Genomic DNA, 17,881 nt, shown 5'->3' on the forward strand with positions numbered 1-17,881 from the left:
TATATTGACAACTCTCTCGCACATCGCATCGTTCCCTTGAAACCTCTATGACCAGGTGGGCAGAAGGTTCCAAAACTATACAACCTTTCTAAGTACAAAAAAGACCCACTTAATTTAATAACTTGCACAACAGGGAGGCAAATATGTGAAAGACTGGAACTGAACATTCTTATTGAATAAAAAAAAAGAGAGAGGCACAATCGTAATGTCATTTCATGGATGTCATCCTCATTTCTGGCTGGATGTACAAACAGGCTCTGCTGACAGCTCTCTGATGACTCAGACTAATGCCAGCCAGTTTCAACCAGCTTTCAGTGAAGTTTGGCCTAGGAACATCTACCATATAAGAATAATCTTTCCATGTAGCTAATGTGCCATGAACCTCAGCATTTGTAAAGCTGAGTCTGGACTTGAAGTGATGCACATAAGGACATAATCAAAAAGTAAAAGTTTTACTTTCTGAAACACTATCTGATTGGATGGATATGTAAAGCTCACATAAAAAACCAACTACAGATAATCTTTTTGGTTTCTGCCAAAGAGCCAAACATTTCCAGATCCATCCTAGAGGGCGAAGGCTTACAATGTGTCACACTGATGATATTGTACAGGAACCTTTGCAAGTATTATTGAGCTTTTTCACGTTTTGTCATGGTACAACTACAAAGTCAATGTTTGTCTGGCAATTTTTGTGGCTTTGAAAGGTGATTTTCAAATTTACATTGTATAGTGCACTCCTGAGTGAATACCTTGAAGTATTACATGTCACTACCCTTACAACTGCAAGTCTTTTAAAGACAAAACAAAATTAAATATGGTGGTGGTTAAACCAAGCTGCAGGAATGCATGTGAATGTAGTAGTGCATCTTTTGATCATATAAAAATCTAGAATGTGTTGCAAGGCTTTGTGTTCTGGCCCACAGTATGATGCTGCCACCAATTTTCAATCCCAGCCTTTAAATCCTTTCATCTTCCTTCTTGTTGTGTAAGTCACTAAATTGTATAGGGCTAGAAGTAATTTCTGTTATTTGTTAGAAAGGATGCTTCGAGTCCAAAACATGAAACACAGTGATGGCTGCATCATGCCATGGGGATGAATACAAAGGACTTCCATTTGTATTCATCCCTACTGCCTAGTTGTGAACTGAAAGGAAAAAGTAGTATGATTTTTTTTTTTCAAATAAAAATTTTAAAATGTAGTATACGTTTGTATTAGGCCACACAGCAAGATGCTGTCAACACTATGTTGGACCTTTTGAGTTCAGCCTAAAAGACCGGCTATTGCAATTGCTTTGAAAGGTGATTCAGCAAAGTATTGACTATGGTGGAGACTGAATAGAAATGTATGCCATACTTCACAGTAATGCATTATTAGGCCCGAGCAGAAAAACTGCAAGGGCCTATTGTAATCGTAAGGATTCTTATTCTTTTTTCCGTTGAGTCTTTGCGGGGCAATTTGAGGACTTTGTCAAATCACACCAAAGTTGGCATGAAGGAGGACCTTCGGGTTTCCGACGATCCTATGGGGTCATATGCTGACATCATCAAAGCCACGCCCCTTGAGAACAGGAAGTCACTTTTTTCACTTGGAAAGGTGCCTCTCTGACCCTCTTGACCCAATCAACTTGAAAGTGTGTCAGAAGACAGATAACTAGTGAGTTTAACTTCGTTTGAAGCACAGTAACTTTTCATAAAAGGGCGTGGCCGTGGTGGCGCGGCGAAGTTGGACATCACGCAATGGCCATACGTTTGGCTTTAATTTCCACATACATCATCTGATCTGCACCAAATTCAATATGATTGATCCTAGTCCAGTCTTCAACAGAGATTTAATGACATATTTGGTAGGCATGGCCTAATTCGTCCACAGCATCCCTTAGAAAATTTTAAAAAATCAGCCCCAAGCCATGCTTTGACCGAGGAATCTGAAATTTGGTTCACATATGTAACTTCTCAGGACTTACAAAAACGTCTCTTGGAGCACTGGTCCAAACCCAACAGGAAATCGGCCATTTTGGATTGAAGTTGCCATTTTGACCCTGTTTTGGGCGTTTCTAGCCCGCATATCTGAGCAAACTCCTCCTACAGCTTTTAACTTAGAGACTTGAAAATCACTCAGTATACTCTTAAGGCATTGGGGATCAAAAGTTATCAAAAGCTTTTTCATACATGAAAGCGTGTGGGCGTGGCCACGCCTCAAAATATGACTTCTCGCCATAAAAGACTAAATTGATATAGCTCCTACAAGGAAAGTCACAGAGACTTGAAACCTTCTGAGATTTATCTGCCTCTGGCCCTGAACAATATTCACTCATCAGATGCTGACATCATCGAAGCCCTGCCCTCTGAGAACAGGAAGTGTCATGTTTTCATTTAGAAAGTAAATTTTTGATGTTCTTCACCTAATCAATGTGAAACTGTCCCAAGTAACAGATAACGTGATGGTCTAAGACAGTCTCCAATACTGACTGGTTTAGCTTCCGAGTGTGGCTGTGGCGGCGTGACGAATTCTGATGTCACGCCACGGCCATACATTTGGCTCTAAATTACACATGCATGGACAGATTCACTCCAAAATAAATATGGTTGATCTTTGTCTGCCCCCAAACAGCTCTATAGGATTGCATTGGAATTTGGATCAACAGCGCCCCCTAGGACATTTCAAGTGTTCTGTCTCCCTCATACATCATCGGATCCACTTGAAATGTAGTATACATGATCATGAGTTAATGATGGACATGTTGACACAGTAAATTGATGACATCACTTTAGCCCCGCCCACTAATAAACAAATGACTGTAGCTTCCATATGGAAGGTCTGATTCACTCCAAATTTTGAATGCTTCTCGGCAGACCAGATCTCTGCATGACCGAAGATCATTTGACATGTTGCTCACAGTCCCCCTTAGTGGCGACATTTGGAATTGAACAGCGGCCAAATTGGTGGCCTACAGCCAGCGATGCAAGGCTCTTGCGGTCGCTGCACAGGCCGAGTTGCGCTGAGGTGCGAGGGCCTTCAATGCTCCTTGCAGCTTTAATTTTGTGTTGTTCTTTTACCTATAATCCTATTTAAATGTATTGTTTATAGTTGTAACATGGCAAAATATGAAAGATTTCAAGGGGTATAAATTTGGACTTTTGTAGAGTACTGTATATCTTTAATTTCTGTCACTTTACTTCTATAGGTGTAATCCATAATGCAGTAACTGGTTGATTTCACATTTTTTATTCATATCCAGGTGACAATAAGAATACTGCATAATTTTTATAGCAAAAATGTGAAAATATTACCATTACCTCCAGGGTTTCCTTTACACATTAAGGTAAAAGTTATATTAATTAACTACATTACTGTCATTGAAATGCAACATATGTCCAAGTTCCTTGGAGCCTGAAGTAAGCATGCGCAAGAGGTACATTGGTTGACCCGGCCGGAGCAAGACGGACCGGAATGGAACAGAAAATTTGAATTGTTCTGTAATTTGAGGGAGAACGACGGAGAGCAGGTCAGTCAACAGTGACGTTCAGAGAAGTCAGGAGAATGTGGAACCGTTCTCATTAATTAACATAACAATGGAGTACTCCGTCAGTCAGAACGGAACAGAGCAGGAACGGAGGATGTGGAATTCTTTCACCTCCCTCTACAAACAACTGTAGCAGCTTCGCAAGCTACATTTGTTGGTTTTTCAAAATAAAGTAAATTTTAAGGTTTCATGATATTTAATTTTCAAACTCTCTGATTATTAAAAAAAAAACTTTATTCTTGACTGCGGTGCTGATGGCGTAGGGGTTAAGCGTGTAACCATATATGGAGGCTACAGTCCTCGAAGCGGCCGTCCCAGGTTCGAGTCCCAGACCCAGCGACATTTGTCAAATGTCTTCCCCTCTCTCTACCCCTCTTTCCTGTTTGCCTACTGTCAAAAAATAAAAAATAAGGGCCACTAGTGCTGAACAAATATCTAAAAAAAAAAAAACAACTTTATTATTTTTTTTTTATACAAGGTGTGGCGGCTTTTATTTTGCCGTGGCAGTGCGCCACAATCAATTACATGGAAACCCTGAGCTTACTAAAGATATATTTTTATCATTGCAAAATATTTAAGAGACCTCAGTTTTATTGCTCCTTTTCACTGAAGCATATCAAATTACTTGCAAGTAATTTGCAAGACAACGTATTAAGAGATACTGACAGAAAGCTGGGGTCAACATAAAAAAAACCTCAGATGTGAAAACCTTTTAATTACTAAGGCAGCTTAATAAGTGCAGAGTATGATAAGCTTCCTGTCCTGTGTCTCTGCTTTCATCTAGTCTTAATTCGCAGCCTCTAAAAAGGCCTCTGTCATAGCAATCACAGCTTTAAGTCAAAGCTACAAATTAGCTAGAGATCAGAATAATATTCAGCTCTGGAGTCAGACACTGTGAAGTAAACTTTTACAAATGGTCTCTAAGTGTGGAGGGAGATTTCTGTACATATTCACTCAGTTAAGGCTGAAATATTCAGTTTGGGACCCATTTTCAATATGCCTGTGTTGACCTTTACAAGTCTCACTCTCGGGAGCAATCTGGTAAACAGAGACTTACTCGGTGTTCCAAGATATGTGTTAAAAGGTTATTGCTTAGTTTAACCTGGCTTAAATCAAGCAATCTTTCTTTGTTTTGGTGAATACTAAATTAGAGACAATGCGAATTGAATTCATACACTGTGAATGGGTATGTCAGTCAGTCAGTCATTTTCTACCGCTTCATCCATAGTGGATCGCGGTGCCTATCTCCAACAGTCTATGGGCGGGAGGCAGGGTACACCCTGGACAGGTCACCAGTAACAGGCGACCTGTCCAGGGTGTTATTGACAGGTCGTCAATAACACAAAAACTGTTAAAAACATTTATTTCTTAATATGGATCTTTTTTTACCAATGAAGAAATAACGACAAATTATAAGCAGAAATCTTCATTATTTATAGAATAATTATTAATGATATTAATAATTATTAAGATTGTGTTACTAGAATAAAAAGGAGTTTATTTTAAGACTTTTAAGAAATCGTTATCTGGGAAGCCAATAAAAGTTTCTGGCACTGTATACAAGCATGTATACTCCTGCTACAAAACAAGCATTGTGTGGCATGACAGTTTTAAAACAGGTTTAAGATCCCAATTTTTTTGACTGCTGCTGTGGTGGTCTCTTTTAATTCTAAACATTACGCTGCCATATTGACTGCTAACTGTATATGCTGCTTTTTCAACTGTAAATCACTGGGGTTTAATTACCTGCAAATTGACTGCTGTTTCACTGTCTTGCATAAGATTGTCCTGGTCATGATGAAATGCCACTTGGGAGTCTGTTCTGATGGGAGGATTCCAAGATGCAGATAATAAAAGATCCCACTCTGTTAGTCTGATAGCTGTAAGGAATGTGATGGCTATCAACTAAATTGTCCCACTGATGTAGCTCCCAAAAGCTGCAAGGACATCTTATTATTCCCCTAACTATTTTTGAAACCAGCGTAAGCCAAGGACCTATAATGAAATTGCTTGGGTTTCCCGTCCACTCTGCATGACTGTTGCAGGCCACAGCATTATGAGTTGGGCAATTTGATGCAGTGCATTTAACTCAAGGGGTGTAAAACACATTGACCCGACAGCTGGGCTTAGTCAGTCTGCGAGCTGTATTTGGAAGCAGTTTGAAATGGTCAGCCCCAATTTTGTTCCATCAGTGTTGAGTTCTTTAGTGCATGATGGTCAATCAAACACAAAGGTTTTTAAGTTTAGTTCTGCCAAACCTTCTTCTGCTAAATCATTTCAGAAAGCTTAGTTTGACATTTTATTCTTGAACCATTTAAATGTTGCCATATCTCTCTGTTATCTTCATTTACATTTTCTTTACACATCTTCTAAAGTTTTTCTGCTACATTTAGAAGGTTGGGTGTGTGGCATGATATCTCGCTATATTAAAACGGCAAAATTTTCTCATCAAAGTAAAATCTATTTCATCAACTGTCTCAGTTGTTGCCAGCATGTCCCTCCGTACAGTCCATCCAGAACTCAGCAGCACATCTTTTCACTCCACTAGAGATGAGATCTGGTAATGCCAGCTTAGTACCCATCATTACCGGGTATTTAGACCCCACTAGTGAGTCTTTTTAAAAAAAACAACAAATCAAACAACTTTTTCTGGGGTTACTGAAGACTGCTGTCTCTGACATAAAACTGTGGGTTGTTTTGACTCATTTCAAGGAGTGCTGTGGGCCTTTCACCCATCCCAAAGAACTCACAAGCAACCCAGTCCTCATTTTGCAGTCTCTCCCAGCTCCAGTCAGGGCAGCACTACTTTACCTCAAGACTGCAAATTAAATTCAAATGCATTAAGCTGCCACTGGCTGGACTGTTGTTGTGTGCTCCTACATGGAGCATAAGGTTAAAAACAAAACAAAACCTAAGAAAACTAAACTAAAAAAAAGATAAAAAACAATATAATTAAATTACTAAACACAAATCTAAGTGACTCCACAAGAGTGTTTTTGAGTTACTTCTGACAGTTTTAAGTCTGCTAAAATGAGAGTCGGAATTAAACAATAACCAACTGAACAAAGTTCATTTGTATTTATTTGTCTTCTCTTTAGGCATTGGAGAACAGCCCACCACTTTAAACTAATATATCTGGTAGCATTTTGAATATCCAGAAAACAGAAATCAAATAGTGACAGATGCAAAGGCAAATGATTTATAGGCACTGTGACTATTGGAATTGTCTAATAATTAGCTCCTAACGCTTGCCATCTTATTTTTGGTGCTAAACCCAAAGGCTGTCTTTTCAGTCTAAGGAGTCTGAACTGCATTTGTCCATATCCATTTCAAAATCCAAATTAATTATCAACCCTAGACTGGACAGAAGTTATTTTAACCACAAATGGAGATTTTTTGAACCTTTAATCTATCTATCTCACAGAAACATAATTGATAAAGAAACCACAGAAACATTATCACCAAATCATACAGCCACACGGCTATAACTTGAAAATGTTTATCAAGCTAATGTTTTTTAAGACATCTGGTTATGCAGAAATTGTTCCACTATAGATTTTTGATTTTTTTCTAAAAGATTTCAAGAATTTTTCCTTTTTTTTGGTCTTATAAACCCAACATCATGCATTATCTCATCTAATTCTATATGTATACAGAAACATTTGGGTTGCTTAGATCTAGCTAATCTTGCAAACATTTAATTTAAGACCATGTTTTTATAATGCTGTAAAATATTATCTGGTTTACCTTATATGACACTTGGACAGACACAACATAGTGCAAGTAAAAACAGACGAGCAGCAAGGTAAGATATAAGACAAAGTAAAACAAATTCTAAATAACCTGTATGTTTTTAGAAAAGACTGTTAATTTGTCATCAGTGACTCTTGACAAAGATTTAGGTATTGATCAGGTATGGAAAATTGTTTCAGTCATTACAGACAAAAGCACTTGAAACGATTCATTTTAGAAATGCATAAAAACATTTGCCTAAAATATATTTGACAGAAAAATAGTACTCTACATGGTATTTACTCCTTAGTGCATTGTTTTGTATTGTGCTGCAGCAAGTAAGTGACATACAGCCCTGCCACCCTTTCTCTTGCTCTAAAGTCTGACGACCTTAAATAAGGACATCCAGGGCCTTGATCATGAAAATGGCATGTCCGTGTTCAGGAAACACTCCTCAATATGCAGGTGCATTATCATCTACAAATATGGGGATAAGCTTCGGAAAGCGGATCTTTTGCACTTAGTGCACCTCTAAAATGGTTTCATATTATGTAGCGGTGAACAACCAAGCAATGCAACCATCAGATCTAATGGCTGTGCTGAGATGGCTGTTCCTCCCATTACCTCACCTTAACCATGCTTAAAAAAGGGGAAAGAGAATTTCAAATGAAGTAGTGCTCATGTTTGATATGTATGCAAAAAACAGAACATTAACTGAACCATACATTTCTATTTCACTTAAAGAAATGATTAGCACTAGCAATGGTCTAAGGGTGTATAAATTTGCACCATGTTGAAAAAAAGGTATTTAATTGTAAACTACATATCAGTCCATGTAGCAACAATGTAAGTTTTTGGCCTTTATGTTTTTTTCCTGTGAGATCTTTAAAGGTTGGCACACTCATCCAAAAGGATGAAAAGTACTGTTGTTATAAAGTATTTAAAACCTTTTTCTCCTTTCAGTTATTTGACATAAAATAAAATCTTTTTTCTAACCTCCCCTTAGCTTTTTAGTGACATAAAAAGTTACTTGGGCTTTCTCTAAATTTTAAATATGGCATTGGCCAGTTAGCGATATCAAGGAGTAGACTGATTTTACCCATGATTGCCCCAAAGTGAGGCCTGCCTGTTTGGAAAGTTAAAAGTCTAACTTTTTTCCAATTATTGAACACAACATACATGAACGGTTTGCACTGAGAACAACATTCTTTGGTGTGGATGCTGTTACTGAGTAAAGTTAACTATTCTCAGTAACAGAGAGGCATTACAAATAAGTCTAAGGAAGCACAGATATAAGTAGCTTTTGAATAGAAAACTATATATTCTACAAAATGTTTAAACATATCTGCTATTGATTCCAGCTGCAAGGCAGGGAGAGAGACCAAGACTTTCAGCAAATGATAGAAAGGCGTATCGCATTACAGTAAAGTTGCTCTGTTTCATCCTTTTGAGGATTCAGCCTTTTGAGCTTTAACCTCTGTCTGTGAGTGAACATGCTGGATTTGAAAATTTTGAATTTTTTTGGAAATCGTTAAGAAAATAATCTACATTCTTAAGTGAATACACACAGAGGCTGCAGTTTTAGTGACTACAACTAATTGCATTTGATATTAGCTATTATAAGATGCTAAAGTCAGTTTAAAATCTCTAGTCTGACTATGCTGTCTTTGCTTAAAAATCGGGGCTTCATGGTGGCACAGCTGTTACCACTGTTGCCTTACAGCAAGGAGGTCATGTGTTCAGATCTCAGCCTGGGGTCTGCATGGAGTTTGCCTGTTCTTCCAATGCATGCGTGGGTTCTCTGTGGGTACTCCAGCTTACTCCCATTGTTCAAAAACATGACAGTTAGGTCTCTCTAAATGCCCTTAGGAGTGGGTGTGTGTGCATGGTTGGTCGTCATGTGTGCCTCTGTGATGGTCTGGAGACCTGTCCAGAGTGCAAGCTGCCTCTTACCCAATGATCGCAGGAGATCATTGCAACACAATGGATGGATTAACGTTTTAAAATAGTCAGTTAGCTGGTCGTAACTTTAAAAAAATCAGAAAGTGCATCTCTAATTTTGACTCAAGGTTATTATACCGTGAGAATATCCTACCAGCCCATGCATACTCTGAACCCAAGATGTATTTTATGATTATCTATAGTCAATCAGCTCTCCTAATTGCAACAAATCTATTTAATGCAGGCAGGCAGAATACAAAGCAACAAGGTGTATGTGTCAAAAGAGAAATGACTGGGTCCTTATAAAGCTATATCTCTTTATCAAACTATTTCTTCTTCACCTACAAAGGACAAAAAAAATACTTAGAAAAAAATTTGTTTATATCTCTCAGATAACATCAACCAAAGATACATTTCGTAAAGTCCATAAATATTTGTCAGCCTAATGCGCCTGTTTCTGTTGTTTGATACAGACTTAATGCATTAACATGGACCGCCACAACAGCCGTGTTCCTACTCCAACTAACCCCCCTCAGGACAATGTTTCTACTTTGCTATCTAAACTGTGATCAGTTAGAGAAGAATAAGGAGAAGGGTGGCCAGTATTAAGAGAAACCCGAACAGACTGATGCTTTCTGGTCGCACTGAGCATACGAGAATATATCAAAGCAAGGTATGTAGGGTTAAACACTACCACACCTGTGAATTATAATTTTCTTCAGCAGCAATAAGAGTCATCTTAAAAATTGCTGTATGAATACTATGTTATGTTGAACACAAAGAGGAGTCTGTTGCTTCTAGGCCAGGAAGAGAAATCCTATCCTGTCTGGGAAGTGAAGTACATAATTTCAACCTCAATCTCACTTCCCAAATACTTGTGATTTTGACTTTTAGAGCACCAAACAGGAACACAATTCTGCAAAGTCCAGGAAAGATTTTGATCCTACATGGAAATGCTCTAGCACAAATATTGTAGGATTAAATCCAGCTTTTTTGTTTTTGTGGCCTACTTTTTTAATATACTTGTAAGCAAATGTTACAAGAAATACAAACTAACTAAAGCCTTCTCCTCACCTCAAGTTTTGTTGTCTGTGTTTCTTCACCTGTCCTAATTTAAGTTGTACCTCACTGTTTAATGCAGCAAAGGTAAGCTTGAATTTTGTCAAGACAATACTGATTTTGATTTCTGGTTGTTTAGTTTTTATTTCTTTGAGATCTGACTGATCAGTTGCAAATTTCTTAAAACTATAACACAAATTCTTCTTCTTTGGTGTAAACATGGATTTTTTAGAATTTGAAACATCGTGTATGGACAAAACCTAAGAACCGGTCGGAGATGATAAAGGAAAAACTTGCCAATTTCTTTCACTTCGACCAATTCTGAACTTCTTTAGGACTATAACAAACAAAAATGTCTAAGTGTAAACTTTATTTTATTTCAGCAAATCAATTAACAAACTGACCATATCAGAAAAAAATCTGGGTCTTTGATAGAGCGAGTTGTTTTTTGAATCCTTTAAACAATAAAGGGATAGCAAAATTATCCCTATTTGTGCCCCAAATCAGAAGCTTTATGTGATTCTTACTAAACTCAAAACAAAATGCATCAAAGAACATGCTTTTTACTGCTTCGTTTCCGAAAAGAAAAGGTATGAGTGATTTCTATCAGTGGCCAATTGGTTTTGGTTCACTGGAAGTTGTGCTTGTATTCTAGGTTCTAAAATTGAGGTAAAACTAACCCATTTTCTGTACTGATGCAGTAATCATCAGCCAAAGCTCAGTATCAGCCAATTTTCCCTTGACTTGCGCTAATCTGTAATCTGCAGGTTAAATACTAAAACATCTCAGTTTAATTTTTTGCTGAATGTCTGTTCTAGATCATATTTGAATTAGAAAAAAGTTTACAAAAGCAATTTTGTAAACCTCTGAAGGTTTGAATCAACCGGCCAGACAGAAAGTACAATGAGAGGTGAACCAATAAATCAACCACACATTAGAATTGGCTAATTTTTGCATTTTTGGCAGGTTGAAAAAATGAAGAAAAATAAGATTTGTTTTCCTGCTATTCATTACACATATCAAAATCCAAGAATCCAGTAATTAACAAAATCACATGTATGTGACTAAGTTTTGGATAAGTATATTTATTGTCCTTTGGTGTAGAGATGCACCAACAAATCACACATCAGGTACTGCAAAGATCAGATTGTTTTTGTTTTTGAATGCTTCATAACTTGCAACTCCCATTATTTTCACTCTATAACACATCACCTCACAGCATGTACTTTGATGCACCTTTTCTTGATTTATTTACATAAATGAGGATAATTGTGAAATTCCTTCATTTTCTGTTAGATTCAAGCCCACTACCTCTGTCAAAGAACCTGCACTACATTTGTTTTGTTATAGTTTAAGTTCTATAGTTCTTAGAAAAGAACAATCTGAATTGGGCAAAAGTGAAATCGGTCAATCATATCTTAAAGGGATTAGTATGAGCCAAAAAAAGCCTGATCTGTGCATCTCTAGTTTGCAAGCCTTTGAGTAATAAACTAAACCACATGTGTGAATTAATTTTGTATTATTTACTTCCAACTGAATCACCAGGTCAGACCTAAAAGAAAATCAGAAATCTGTGTTTTTTTAAAGCAAGAAAAAGGTTAGGGTACTTTTAACACTTCTTACGATGCTACAACAGACCTGTGAAGCCCTCACTAAAAACAACTCAAAATAGCGGTTTCTCAACACGTACTATTGTCCTTAAATGTCAATTGCTGTTTCACATGGGTGGCATGTGAGAACGGAAATGTTCACAGGACTTGCTCTGGACATCTTGTGAAAGTTTTCTTCCCAGCCACTTGTAAAAAGCTCCAAAAGATCAGTATGTGGAGCAATATGCAAACGTAGCAGCAAGTCTTCTGCAGGATGCAGCCCAGATTAGTTAATATACTCTTTTCTGCTGACCTGTATGTTGCTTTTCACTCTCTTGCTGATATTACATTCAATGGCATGTTGTTCATTTGTCCTTATACTGTTTGATTATTGTAATCTAATCATAGATCTTTCAATACATATTTACATCTAAAGCCAATGAGAGGAAATCTGAATATCTCAACAAAGCAAACTGGCTACTCTACAATCACTCTGTCCCTCTGCTACACCACATGCTTTTGATATACTCGACTTGTGATAAATAAGTGGAGTTGTTCTGTCAACATTTAAAAAATGAGGTGTTTGTGTTCATGTGCATGGGTCTAAAACAGAAGAGAGAGGGAACCGCCGGGCTTTCATGTCCAATAAAGAGGTGTAATCGTGACAGCCACTTGGGTTTTTTTGGGCGATATAAATCATAAGAAGGCTGACTGCAGCTTTGACTGAAGATAATGCTTTAGGCTGGTAAATCTACCCCTCCTCTTGTTGCAGTAGGTACCTAAATGTGGAACAAAAGCAGGTATGGGATAAAACCGGAATTTAATTAACAGAAATATCAAATGAAGTAATTTTCGCTAAATTGAGATTAATTTTAAGGTTATCTGTTCTGTAAGGCAAATGAAAGCTGTTTATCATTCTTATTCTCTTCCAACTAATCAAGGATAACATTCTTTTCATCATCCACTGTATCCAGTCCCCACACACAGCCAGCGCCTCCCCAGATGACTGTACAGTTCTCATAACAATTATTACTTCAAATACACAGTATCCCCCAAGAAGCTCCAGGAAGAAGGGAGAAGCATTTCATTGTTTCTTCCCTGTCATCTGTCTGCCCTTGTACAGCATGAGCTCAAACACAGCAATCGTTTATGGAATATAACAAGGTCCGACTGCAGCATGCATGTTGCCTTACTATATGCACCATGTATTTGTGCTCACAGCGACACAGCAGCTAAGGTGAAAAGACGAGCAACAGATTTTTCATTTGTGACTACAAAGGCTGGGCCGTTCCCCCACTTATCATGCAGGGAGAACTGGTGCTGAGGCGGCTTCTCGGAGCTCATCAGCACGACAAAGACAAGAGGGAGAATGCAGCCTTGTTCTGCAAAGGTTAACCTCGAGGGGACCTAACAACTTCAGGCTTCTCATTTGATGCTTCCACCAAACACTCACCACAGAGGATTGAGGGCCTATGGCTTTCCCAGGATTTAACCTCTAATATCTGAGGTCATGCCCCCCAAACCTCCCCCAATATAGCCAATGGGGGCACTTGTGAATTCAAACACACACCCACTAACCCTTTCTTTGGGCATCTTACATCTGGGTGTCCAGGTAAAACTTGTCTATCATTGCAAGATATATCTGCAGTAACCTTTCCCTTTGTAAAACGCTGTATTTTTTTAAACTAATAATAAAACATTTCGAGATCCACCGATCTGGCTTCTTCCATCTGATACCAATTTTCTAATTTTCTTTTCTGTAACACATAACAGAATAAATGCTACAAGATGTTTGATGGAGGCAGTCCAACAAATCCAAAGAATATCTGAAATCTGTAACAGTCAAGAAAAGTGTGATTGGTACATCTCCGATGAAACCCACCTCTGAAATAGAAAAAATGTGGGAAAGGTAAAACAAAAGTAAAATCCAAAGGTATCAACGGCTTTATGTTTTTCTTTGAGATATAGTCTGCTGATTATGATTTTTTTCCCCAAAGGACTATAACACATAAGGTCTTTAACAGAGGTAGTAATTTTGAATTTAATAGAAAATAGAGTAATCGCAAGATTATCCCCATTTATTCATCAAAGCATATGTCCCTAACCTTTATTAAATAAATAAAAAGTGCATTAAATTACACACTATTTCTTGGTGCATTTATTGACTGAAAATTGTGGCAGTTTATAGATTTTATGTATTTAGTGAATAGCAAATATAAATCAGATTTTTCAGTGATTTTTTTTTTTTTTAGCCAATCAAAGTGAAACTGTTTTGAAATCTGTTACTATTTTCAGTAGAGGCTGGTTGATTTTACTTATTCAGTTTACTAATTCTAAGAAAAAACCTCAATCCAAATATGATTTTCATGTTGGATCAAGGCGTAATCTATGATCAGCCCTCCTACTATTACACCACTATGCTGAGAGGCGTGTGTAAGCTTGTGTGCAAATCTTACAACTTGCTAAATCTGAGTACAGCACTGATTTATGCTTTGTGTTGGGCCCCAAAAACGACTCCCAGGGGTCCCCCTCTTGCCTCTCACTACCCTGGTCTCAAATATCTGTGCGAACAACATTATGCATATGAGTTGTCTTAGTTTATTTCATTTAATTTGATTGGTTGGATTGTGACCCCCTGTGATAAAGCAGTTTTAACTGCTTTCCCCCTCATAAATTAACAATAAAAAGTCCAGTCGAATTATAATAAATTCAGCACTGAATTTCTTATGACTTTAATTATATAAAGGCTATGGCTACAGGTTCTTCTGATTTATTGAAAACCGCAACGTTTCTTGTAGGCAGATCTGTTCATGAATTTTATTCATATTATTATTATTATGCTGCTGCAGTGAAACTATCAGCTATCCCTATAGGCCTCTTTTTTAGAAGGAGCATACACAATCCAGAAAGTGGTGCTGCTATCACACTGAATGCAACAGAACAGTTAAACAGGAACAAGACATGCACTAATGAAACACCCAGAAATTGGACCAGCTAATTTTCCCTTAATTGGCTCTGATCAGTAATTAGCAGGTTAAATACTAAAAAAGTGCTTTTTTCCTAGTTGTTGAGTAGCATGAGGTTAATGCATCAACCAACAGCATGTACTTTTTTAGTAAATGTTTGAGCTTATTAAATATTTTATAAAGCTTTGGTACATATACTTTGATCTTGTAATTCAACAAACATGTTGCTGGATTTAAAACTACTATATCCAAAAACTATAGAGAATATTTTTTGTAATAAATGAATTAATTCTAAAGAGGAAAAAATGGCAATCGGTCAAAATTGGGATTGTCGGGTAAGGCTTGAAAGAAAATCCAAAATCAATATTGGCCAAGACAAACCCGTTTGGTATCTAATAGGAACCCACCAATAAAATGAAATAAAAATATGGTTGAAAAACTAAAAAGGTCAATAGTTTTAGATGCAAGCATTAAATAGAAATGAAAAATACTGAAAAGTATGTAGCTACCAATCAAGTTTTCCCTGGCCAATAACTTAATCTCATGTTTAGCTAGTAAAAAAGAAAAAACAAAAAGTCAATCAAAATACAGGGTGTTAATGTTTTTAGACAGAAGTAAGAAGTTCCTAGTTTTCCTAGATGCACTGAATGAATAGGAGGGAAAAATATTTGTTTTCAGTATGTGACTTGTCAATCATTTGTTAAGAACCAGGGATCAATAAAAAATTGGTTTGATTCTAATGGTTACATGTGCAAAGGAATGTAAATATTACTGTAAATGTAAATAATACTAATACAAAATGTATATATTCATCTATGTGTCGTTTTGCTCATTCCAAAAATAACTTTTCAAGGCTGGTAACCTTTTCCAATTTTATTTGGAGTATGACTGACGAATTCAAATTTTGATCTATTAAGGACTATATATATCCTTAGGATAGGATTATATATATATATTAGGGACTATAAAACATTAATAAGATAAAAATTTGCTTAAATTGAACAAAATATTAAGGAATTAATAGATTATCTCCCTTTGGGCATTAGTTACTCTGGTTTTATTAAACTCAAAAGAAGTGCATCAAAGTACATGCTGCTGACTAATGTGTTATGATAACAAATGATGGAAATTTTACATTTTGATGCATTTAATGAATAAAAATATAAAATGATTTCTGTGTTTGGCATACAGATCAAGAAATATCGGCAGATTCCGAGCTCCGATCGATTGATCGGTGCATATCTGGTATTATAATGTCGCAACCTGCTCAGAGAGGCTGATACAAAACACAAGGTGGGTTATACGGTCTAATCTAATGCCTAATTTTTTTTAACTGATTCTCACTCGCCATCCTCATTTATTTATTCACTTATTTTACATCACATAGGACATGGTGCAACCACTCATTTTTACAAGGACTTTTTGATCTCCCATGCACCAGCCTCTAGATCCGCACTGAGCGATAGTGTTAAGGCGGGTTGTGAACCTTTTCTAAAGCCGAGTCGCAGGTAACGCACTGCGCCCTGCACGAAGCCCGGGATATAACGGGGACAGATGCATGCAAGCCCTACACAAACCCGCTGTGTAAGAACAACATCCACTGTCTGTGCTGCGACTGATCACCGCGGCGTCCCGCATTACTGTACTTATCCGTTCATGCTGCGTGATGCATGCTACACTGGCAAAAATTACGCTGAAATATAACCTTACCATTCTGAAGACATGTCCACCGTAGCAGGCCTGTCCCGTTAACAATTCACAAAATGAGTCTGAGACCGTCTTTTAGTTCGTGTCCCTCTTCTTCCCTCCGATTGGTTTTGATAGTAACCAAAGTAGGCGAGCGTATTTCCACTAAGCACGCCACGGCACGGCACGGCAGAAAGCAGTCCCCCTCCTTCCTTCTGCGCTTCCAAGGTGCTGCTGCCTCTGCCTCTACTCCTGCTCCTACTGCTCCTGCTGCTGCTCACAGCGCACTCAGAGGGGCACACATGGACGAGGAAAAGGCAGCCGTCCAAGACGCCCATTAACAAGCACAGCCCTGACTGAACCGCCGTGGAAATCCTCCCGGGGAAATATGTGAGATAACCCCTCAAACACGGCAGAGAGAGATAAAGTGTCACACCAGCCGATACGCTGGGAAATGGTGAGCTGCGTGGTCCCCCACTCCCATTCCCCTCTCACGATTTACAATTACGAGTTTGTAGAGGGGATGAGTGAGACACCGTGCGTGGTCGCCCCCTTCGGTAAAAGCGTCCAAATATCCGCCCTGTTTTATTTTTATTTTTTTTGAGATATCTGTAATAATCCTGTAAGGGGGATTTCAGAGTTTAGGGGGTGACTTTGTGATATTAACCTTGAGCGCATTATTATTAATAGGATTCCCCTCGAAATAAGCAAATACATGGTTTTCTTTTTCAGAAAAATGAATAATGAGTTGCACAAAGCAAAACGTTTAAGGGCAACGATAAAAGAAACAGGGCTTGGCAATTATTATAGATGATAAAATAATAGATGTTACAACCACACAAGCACAATATAGGCAGGGCCGGCCAGGCGTTTAATGGGACCTTAAGCAGGATTTGATTTGGGAGCCCACTTTCTGGTAGAACCACCAACCACCATCCTTTTTAATTGTTTTAGTGTAACTAAGGAGCAGGCATGAACCAAGTTATACATATGTTTTCAAAAGTTAATTTTTTAAAACTGCTATCATGCTCGTCATTTCTTAGGTCTAAACTTGCTTCACTGAGATTGGTCCATCAGGACTGGAGTTTTCTGTATGGAGCACAAAGTACTGTAATAGCACTGCCCTCACCCATATGTTGATGAGCACTGCCTATCAGCAGGCTGAAGGATGGCTCCTATACATTTTCCTCACTCTAAAGGAAAAATTAATTAAGCTGTTTGGAAATATTTGTGAATAACTGTGAAAATACTGATGTTCTTGGTTGGGGTTTCAAAAGCTGGTGGAAATTTTCAATCATACTGCTCCTATGGTTTAAAATCCTTTTAATAAAATGCCAGGAGAAGGTTTACAGAGCATTTAGTTGCACAGCAATGCTCTCCCCCA

At 37.8% G+C, this 17,881-nt stretch overlaps 1 protein-coding gene across 1 annotated transcript in view; it reads right to left on the reverse strand.

Moving 5' to 3' along the window:
* tenm4 (teneurin transmembrane protein 4) overlaps positions 1-16,943 on the reverse strand; it is a 288,429-nt gene extending 271,486 nt beyond the window's left edge. Inside the window, exon 1 of the mRNA XM_047391839.1 lies at positions 16,522-16,943. The gene's annotated coding sequence lies outside the window, so the exon portion shown is untranslated. The remainder of the gene's footprint in view (positions 1-16,521) is intronic.
* Positions 16,944-17,881: the final 938 nt, after the last annotated feature.

The sequence above is a fragment of the Girardinichthys multiradiatus genome, chromosome 18 (genome assembly GCF_021462225.1).
Source record: "Girardinichthys multiradiatus isolate DD_20200921_A chromosome 18, DD_fGirMul_XY1, whole genome shotgun sequence".
Lineage (NCBI taxonomy): Eukaryota > Metazoa > Chordata > Actinopteri > Cyprinodontiformes > Goodeidae > Girardinichthys > Girardinichthys multiradiatus.